Source organism: Callithrix jacchus, chromosome 12, assembly GCF_049354715.1.
Source record: "Callithrix jacchus isolate 240 chromosome 12, calJac240_pri, whole genome shotgun sequence".
Taxonomy (NCBI): domain Eukaryota; kingdom Metazoa; phylum Chordata; class Mammalia; order Primates; family Cebidae; genus Callithrix; species Callithrix jacchus.
Window position 1 is genome coordinate 82,187,472 of NC_133513.1, and position 9,004 is coordinate 82,196,475.

Below are 9,004 nucleotides of genomic sequence, written 5' to 3' on the forward strand. Positions count from 1 at the left end.
GTTAAAGCACAATTTGGGAAAGCCAACTGGTAACAGTGGGTGAGAAGTTCCATGAGCATTAAAACCAAATAAGAACAAATGTCCTAAAAAAAATCCGGGGCTGAGCGGGAGCTGGTGGCTCATGCCTGTAAACCCAGCACTTTGGGAGGCCAAGGCAGGCAGATCACTCAAGGGCAGAAGTTTGAGACCAGCCTGACTGACATGGTGAAACCCTGTCTCTACTAAAAATACAAAAATTAGCGGGCATGATGGCAGGTGCCTGTAATCCCAGCTACTCAGGAGGCCTGAGGCAGGAGAATCTTTTGAACCCAGGAGGTAGAGTTTGCAGTGAGTTGAGATGGTGCCATTGCACTCCAGCCTGGGCAAGAAAGTGAGACTGTCTCAAAAATAAAATAAAAATAAAAAATTAAGCGGCTGGCATGGTGGCTCACATCTATAATTCCAGCACTTTGGGAGGCTGAAGAGGATTGCTTGAGCCTAGAGTTTAAGACCAGCCTGGTAAAACATAGTAAGACCCCATTTCTACAAAAAAACACAAACAACAACCAAAAAAATTAAGTTATCTTGGCATGGTGGTGCATACCTGTAGTGCCAGCTACTTTGGAGGCTGAGGCAGGAGGATCCCTTGAGCCTACTAGTTCAAGGCTGCAACGAGCCATCGTTGATCCACTGCACTCCAGCCTGGGTGATAGTGAGACCCCATCTCTTAAAAAAAAAGCAAAAAAAAAAAAAAAAAAAAAACAGGAAAAACAAAAGAGGTCAATTCTGAGTAGAAGCAGTCCACTAGATCAGTCTTCGGAATCTGTATCAGTCACCTCACCACACTTTCTCAAAAACAACAAATCCTAATGACAAGGAAAATCCTAAGATTAATCATACGTTGTTGAAGTCACATAGGGCAAGGGTTAAACTCCTATCTTTCTTATATAAGAGTCCTATATAATATCTTTCTTATATTAAAGTCAGGCCAGGCATGGTGGCTCATGCCTGAAGTCCCTGCTTCTTGGGAGGTTGAGATGGGAGGATTGCTTAAGCCTGGGAGGTTGAGGCTGCAGTGGGCCCTGATAAGTCCACTGCACTCCAGCCTGGATAATGAAAGGAGACCCTGTCCCAAGAAAACCCCTTTTATTTAATTTGATACAATTAAATAAAAAGAGAAAGTTTTCAGAGAAGGTTTGAGCATTAAGGTTGACAACTCAATTTAAAGAAATACATAATAAAGGACACATCTATAAGTATTTTAGAAGAAACAGATTATTATTTACCCATGTCATACCAAAATCATAAAAAACTTAAAGCTATTTTGTTAATTAATTCATTGGCTGACAGTAATTATACCAATTTGATTGATTTGGTTGCTTTGACATTTTATAAACATATGCTTAGTGAATTCCACAGAGAAGAAAAAAAAATCACTGAACATTTATTCAACTATTGGTAACAGCTTTCCATATAATGAATGGGCCCTCTATAGAGAAAATGCAAAAAAAGAATCCATAGATATGTTAAGAAGATACGACAACAACATGAAATTTTGTGGTTCAGTAATTTTTTTTCTAAGGAAGCATAAAATTATTATATATATATATATATATTTATATATATATATATATATCTCCATAGTTTCTCAACCTGGCTGTACATGAGATTCACCAGGGAGATTTAAAAACTGCTGATACCCTAACCCTGTATCCCAGACCTACTGAATCAGAGTTTTTCAGAGTACTGGTACCAGTACTTTCTTCCCTTCCTCAGGTGATTTTAATGTGTAGGTGGGGTTGAGAACCATTCATACAGAGTCTTCAATCAACTGATTTATGGATACTAGGTTGTCAGGTGTCAACCTGAACAGACCATTTTTTTATATATCATTTGTGCCTGTGAGTTTGGGCTACCCCTATTGATAACTATTTAATAATGATAGTGAAGGCTGGTTTTTGATAGTTGCCTGGTTGAACTATCACTGCCTGAAGAAGCAGCACTCAGTTCTCCCTTAAGAGATTTAACTTTGTTATTTGTAAGTGTGAGTTTTTATTTTTTTGGTGGCTCCTTCACGGGCTGTGAATGTGGTTGCTTTGAAGTTACAGGTTCAGAGAGCTGAAATTGCTGTTTCAAGAAATACATCTGGTTTCAGTAGATAAATATGAACTCACTCCCATGGAAAGTATTCCACCAAGAAAAGCTGAATTACAAAAACAATACCAGTTGGCCCCAAAATAAGTACTTGTGGCTCTAATTTATAATATGTCAAATAAACCACAAAATGATTAATTGTGCTCAAGAATATTTTGAAAAAAAAAACATAGTCTACAAATGTTTGGGGTGATAAATTTTAAGTATTAGTAGAGTTAACATTTTATGTTGCTACTTTGCTTACATATATGAACCGCGGAGCCAGAAGATGGTGTTGGGCAGAAAACAATTGCTGATTTTTATGGTGATTTGGAAGTTTGAAAACTATGTTCCAACTTCCTTTACAGTCTTAAGTGACTAATGCTATATCTATAAGAGACTCATGAACATGGAATTTCTCTCTAGATGCAGAGATGAGTTATTTTCAAAATATACAAGATACCCTCAGAAATGGAAACATTAGAAGCTCTCTGCAGTAATCAGAAGTCAGGAAAAGCAGAGTCAAAAAGTTGATACAACATATTTCAAACATTTTGTTTCAATTAGTATCATAAACAAAAAATTCATTCACTAATCTTTGGCTATTGGGTCATGATTGGAGTTCTGTGTTATTTTTCTTAGTTAACCCACATCCAGATCTCCTGCTTCCATTTCTTAAAGAGGAGCAGGACCTTACCGGACCTTTGAAAAAACCTGAATGCAAAATCATTCTAGATATTTTTACTGTGCTCTTCAAATCTCTTATCACTGTGCCACACCTAAGTACTAATTTGCTTGTTCATTTGCTTTGTAAAAAATTTTATACTCTTTTTTTAAAATTGAGATAAAATTCACATAAACTTCACTATTTTAATATTTATAAGTATACAGTTTGGTGGTTTTTATATATTTGCAATGTTGTCCAACCACCACCCCATTATCTAACTCCAGAACATAGCCCTCGCCCCAAAAGGAAACCTTGCACCCATTATCAGTCACTCTCTATTTCCCCTACCCCACTTACCTGGCAATCACTAATCCACTTTTTGTTGATATACATTTGCCTATTCTGGATATCTCATATGAATCATACAACATGTGGTCTTTTTATCTGGCTTCTTTCACTTAGCATCATGTTTTCAAGGTTCATCCATGTTGCAGCATGTGTTGATATTGTTTTTTAACATTGCTTACTTTTATGGCCTCATATGGCAATCAACTTAGTTTGCACAGAAATACATTTACATTACACAGAAATACCATTCTTTGTTTAGCATTCACATTACATCAGTTTATGCAATATTTCATTAAATCACAAAATTACAATTGCATCCCAGCACTTTGGGAGGCCAAGGTGGGTAGATCACCTGAGGTCAGGCATTCGAGACCAACCTGGCCAACATGGTGATACCCCCGCTCTACAAAAAAAAAAGAGAAAAATTAGTCGGGCATGGTGGTGGGTGCCTGTAATCTCAGCTACCAGAGAGTCTGAGATGGGAAAATTACTTGAACCAGGGAGGCGGACATTGCAGCGAGTTGAAATCATGTCACTGTACTCCAGCCTGGGTGACAGACCAAGACTCCGTCTCAAAGAAAAAAAAAAAATGCAATAGCAAAGTACAACTGGCATAAACTGGACTATGACCAAACACCACTGCAAGCACGCACCTGACCTAGTAATAGGTACCAATTTATTAAGATGATAGCTATTTCCCACAGTCGTCTCTGTCTGTGCAGCAACCAGGATGTGTTTCAGAGGGGAAGGAGAGCATTGGTTAACTCAATGAGTTGTTTCAGTGTTGGGCAGTATTTCATTACCCAGAACAGAGTCAGATACATGCAGAGGGGCGGAGAGTTGATAAGTGTCTATTATACAACCCAATACAGCCTCAATTGGTTCTCAAGAGGAAGTCTTCTATGTGTCTTCAAAAAGAGGCAAGGATGTGCTCCCATAAAGACAATTATATCCTCTGCCTCTATAGAAGATTTACCATCTTTCAAGAAGCAAGTCCAATGTGCCCTCCTCTACAAAGTCTTCCCTAACCCTCAAATGTTCACAGTGCCTGCCTGCTCTCTCTTCTTCCTTTTAACTCCCAGAGTACTTATGCACCTCTTATGGTAGTTAAAATTGGTCTGATAACTAGTCATACAATGTCCTCTCTTCCATACCAGGTTGTAAGCTACATCAGAGGCATGTTCTATGTCTTTATACCTCCTGCTGTCACCAGCACCAGAAAAGAGATGCTCAAAACACAATCTTCACACAAATCCTTACACAAATCTTTTAATAAGGAGTTGTTCAATAAATATTCATTAAATTAATAAATGAATGAGCACATGAATTAAATAATTAATTACATGCAACGTCTTACCTGGCTATAGCAATTCACCCTACTCGTCAATGTACAGTAAATGAAGGAAGGATAAGTATCTAATCGGGCACAGTGGTGGGTGAATGAAGGAAAAAAATCAACTGTACTGGGTGCCTAGCATGGACCAGAAATTGTGACTCTTCTCTAAATGTTCAACAGACACCACCTTCAAACAGGACATTGTTAGATAATGACACTTTCTGATGTCCTTTGATGTAGAGAGAAAATCTTTCTGTTCAAAAGCCCTCAACGTCTTCAACTATGTATTTAGTTTTCACCAATTAAAGTATACCATTTCAACTTTTTATACACACTGGAAAGGTACTCATAAGAAAATAGCTTCCAAATTGGCAATTTTTAAAAGCAAAGCAACTGGTTAGGTGAGGAATGCATAAACAACCCCAAAAGCTGCACTGAATACTTTTCTTTGGCTGTATATGACTGAAAAACTGCCAAGTTCATTTTGATAAGCCTTTGTTAAAAACAATAAACATGACTGAGCTTGCAAACCATGCTGTTTTGAAGAAAAAGCAATTGAGAGAATTAGGAAATGCTTAAAACTAGAATGTCTGATTAAAAACTACGGTGGAAATGGATTTACCAATAAGTCACAACACGGTGTGGTCTATGAATGTGGAGGAAAGTGGGGGACAAAATGTAAAGTGAGACAAAATAACAACAGAACACCATCTTCGTAAATAAATAAAAAGCCACATCTTACAAACTAATTTAGTCTCCAATACTAATATGGTACTTAAGAAAACAAATCATCCTGTGCTTCAAGTTTAATCACCATAGTGATGTCCCTGTAATAAAGGAAATGGAATTTATTTGACTCCAAATGAACATAGATTAAATAACCAAATGTGGAAACTGTTATTAACTTACAGTAAAATGTCAGCTCATAAAAGTCAAAGTAACTTCATCTGAATTTGTTTGCTTTTTTTCCATGATTATAAGGTTCTCAGAATCAAGGAATTGGAAGGCAGATAATTTGGATCACTTTTGTTTATTTTCCTGCTTAGGTAAAACTGAAATTCTCTTGTATCTGCCTAAGAAATTCTGGGGAAATTCTACTGAATAAATTGTAACTTGAGCTCTATAGAATCAAAGTTCTTTGTTTTGTTCATTGACACATCCCAAATGCTCAGAACAGCACTAAGCACACAGTAGCCACTCAATAAATATCAGCTAAATTGAATTACATTGAAAAATACACTGTGCAATGCAATGTTAAATAAGTCAGTTTGAAATTCCTTTCTTTGCTCTGTTTGGATCATAGTATTAATCACAAAAAAAAAAAAACAATCCTCGTCCTCATATAAACCACTTCAATGCTATAATTCATGTCTTTATCTCTCATCAATCATTACCAGAGAGGATGCTGAGAATCAGAAAAGACTCCGAGGACAGATGAGGGTAGACTTACTCCCATCTATTTTGACTACTTTTCTTCTTTGGGCAGTTACCTGAGATGTATCTGCATATTCATCATATAAAAATAATTTTAAATGTTACTTAAAATTAAAAGTTTGCATCTTTAAAAATCGTGCCACAAAAGCAATTTGATTAAATCAACTTCTCATCTATTTCAGAAGATCATCAGTTAAAAAAACAAACATAAAAAGATAAGAACAGGAAACTGATATGATTAGGTGATGCTAGTCATATTATTTTTGTTCAAAATGCCTAGAGGCAATATGCCTTGGAAAACCGAATTAGGTGGATGTTAGCATTGGTTCCATCACCGGTTAACAGTGTGAATTCAGCCAATGCTTCCCAACCTGGATCTGAGCTTCCCGGGCTGTAAGGTGAAGGGTTTGAACTTAGTAGATGGTCTCTAAAGCCTTTCCGTTTCTAAGTTTCTCTAAACTCTGTAATTACAAGTGATCAAATCCAGTTCACCTAATTACTACCACTACTCTTTTACATCCTTCATTTCTTCAACAGTCGGTCATCTTGGGAGTGGGGTCAAACAAAATTAGCCACAGTTTGGCAAGACATTTATGGAGGGGGAGCGACAAACTATGCAGGGGCAGCTAGCTGATGATTTTAAATGTTAGTGAGTTTGGACACCTGTAGAAAGAATGTGTTTCTGAATTTGAAAGGCCAGAAGTTTTCCCCCTGGGCTAAGCTGGTGGTGCCGCAGGAGTGCACAGCTCTGAGCAAAGAAACAGGTAGGATGAACTAATTAGAGGCTCTTCCAAATGGGAGTGTTTAACCAGTGTCCTGGCAGGACCTACCTGACTCCACATTTAAAAAATATATATATGGCCGGGCACGGTGGCTCACCCCTGTAATTCCATTACTTTGGTAGGCTAAAGCGAGCAGATCGCTTGAGCCCATGAGCTCGAGAGCAACCAGGCAACATGGTGAAACCCTGTATCTGAAAAACAACAACAACAAAAAAAAACTAGCCGGGCATGGGGCGTGGTGGTGTGTACCTGTAGTCCCAGCTACTCCGGAGGCTGAGGCAGGAGGATCGCTTGAGTCGGGGAGGCAGAGGTTGCAATGAGCTGAGATCGCGCCACTGCACTCCAGTCTAGGCGACAGAGCAAGACCTTGTCTCTAAATAAATAAACAGTATAAGAGGTTTAGAATGCTGATGTGTGAAAATGCAAGACTAACCAAATAGCCTCAGGACTTACTGGAATTGTGCTTCGCAATTTTGCTACCAACGCTTTTTCGACTCCAAAATACAGGTATCATTGCTTTCTTTGTGGACAATAAGCAACTGAGAAATTGAATTCAATCCACTGAAGATTTTGAAAGCCGGTGTGTTTTCAATATAACACACATGGGAAATAAATAGTATTGTCTTAGGCGGGGGACAGGGGAGAGATTTTTTAAATGTACTAAAAATATAAAATCCAGAAGAAAGGCGGTCTCTATTCCACCGAGAAGTTTGCATTTGAAAACCACAAGAAGTGGAGATAACAGTCGCTCGTTCCCCAGCCACCTGCCCAAAAATGCCGCTGCAGCGCAGACCCAACCCAGACAGGGTAAGTGAGCACGTGTCTCCCTCCCAACCCAAGCTGCGCGCCGAAGCACGCAAGTTAGGGTCCCAGGTTCCCGGCGTGTGATGGGAGCTAGGGTAGAGGAGAATGGGGCGTCCCATCCTCCTCCAGCTCCAAGGACAGCCCCAGCGTCCCGCCGTCCCGCCGCCCTTCCTCGAGGGATGCCCTTGTCACCTGAGCCACCGCGCCCTCTGCACAGCCCAGTTGGGGAGAGGGAAGAGGGGGAGCCGGGGAAGCTTCTTGGCCCGAGTGCTGGGGATCCAGGAGCCGGAGCCGCCTGCCAGACTGAACCCGGGACAGCCCAGCGCTCCAGCGCTCCGCAGCCGTCCCAGACCGTGCAGACACCCCCTCCTTGCTCCTCCCGCCCCCCGCCACACCCGAGCTCAGCCCAGCCCCGCCGCGTCCTCACCTCGCCCGACCACTGCAGCCCTGGCGGTAGTGGGCAGACAAGTCCCAGAGGTGCACCCGCAGAGCCGCGTCCCTGCGCGGTGGCCCCTTCCCCGGCCCCGGGCGCCGCTATCCGTGCTTCCGTGGGGCGGGGAGCCGACTGGGCGGAGGCGCCAGCGGGGCTGGGGCCGGGGGCCCAGCGGGCAGCACCGGGGGAGGGGAGCGTGGCGCGGAAAATCCCAGTGCTCGGCCTTCAAAATGCACCGGCTCATACAGCTCCGCCAGTTCTACCGGGGACTCAGCCAGGCGGGCGATGGGGATTTAGCGCGGGGATCCGCTCTAAGTGCCACGGCTGGGCGAGGGGTGAGGGGCGCAGTGGAGGAGGGCATCTCGCGGTTATGTAATGCACCAGCTCTCCGTCTCCCCAGTCAGACGTCTCTAGGACTGCCGGACCTTCCCCAGGAAGAGCTATGAATGCCCCTGACCTAGGCTAGCCGAGGGAAGCTCGATGTTCCCAAAAAGAACTTTTCCCCGCAGGGTCAAAGAGCAAGATCTCGAGAAAAAGTACAAGTCCTTCTTTAGGTGTATCTGGCAGGGATCCGGACCCTCCTAGCCAGTCCTTCCCATTTCACAGCTCAGGAAACTGAAGCTCCAGAATGCTAGTGAAAAGTGTTGTCTTCTGTAGTCAAAAGGACCTGGGTTCAACACGCCTGAAAACCACATGACCTTGGGCAATTTAACTCTCTAAGCCCCAGTTTTCCCTGTAAAACAAAGGATGATAGCGCCCACTTCATGTTGTTGCTGAGAGGATGAAATGAGTGAGATGTAGGCGCCCAGTACATGATACAATTCCCCAAACGTTGACTCAAAGCCTAAAGAGGCAGCTGCCAGGACGTACCCTGCGTGTGACAGGTTGCAGATGAACTTTCTTGTCAGAAGCAAGGCCTCTGAACTGACAAGGTCTGGTTCCAATATCTCGGAGTCTACATCTTCATTTCTTCAAAAGTGGCCAGTAGACCAACAGCGAGGTCATCACCTGGGTGCATGTTAAAAATGTGGAATCTCAGGCCCAACCGCGGAGCCTCGAAGTCAGAATCTGCATTTTCAGCAAGATTC

At 41.9% G+C, this 9,004-nt stretch overlaps 1 protein-coding gene across 2 annotated transcripts in view; it reads right to left on the reverse strand.

The window, feature by feature from the left end:
• Positions 1–8,364, reverse strand: part of SLC16A12 (solute carrier family 16 member 12) — a 94,697-nt gene extending 86,333 nt beyond the window's left edge. For both annotated transcript variants that reach the window (XM_078345975.1, XM_054243078.2), the window contains exons 1-2: positions 7,911–8,364; positions 6,929–7,052 (exon numbers count right to left, since the gene is read on the reverse strand). The gene's annotated coding sequence lies outside the window, so the exon portion shown is untranslated. The remainder of the gene's footprint in view (positions 1–6,928; positions 7,053–7,910) is intronic.
• Positions 8,365–9,004: the final 640 nt, after the last annotated feature.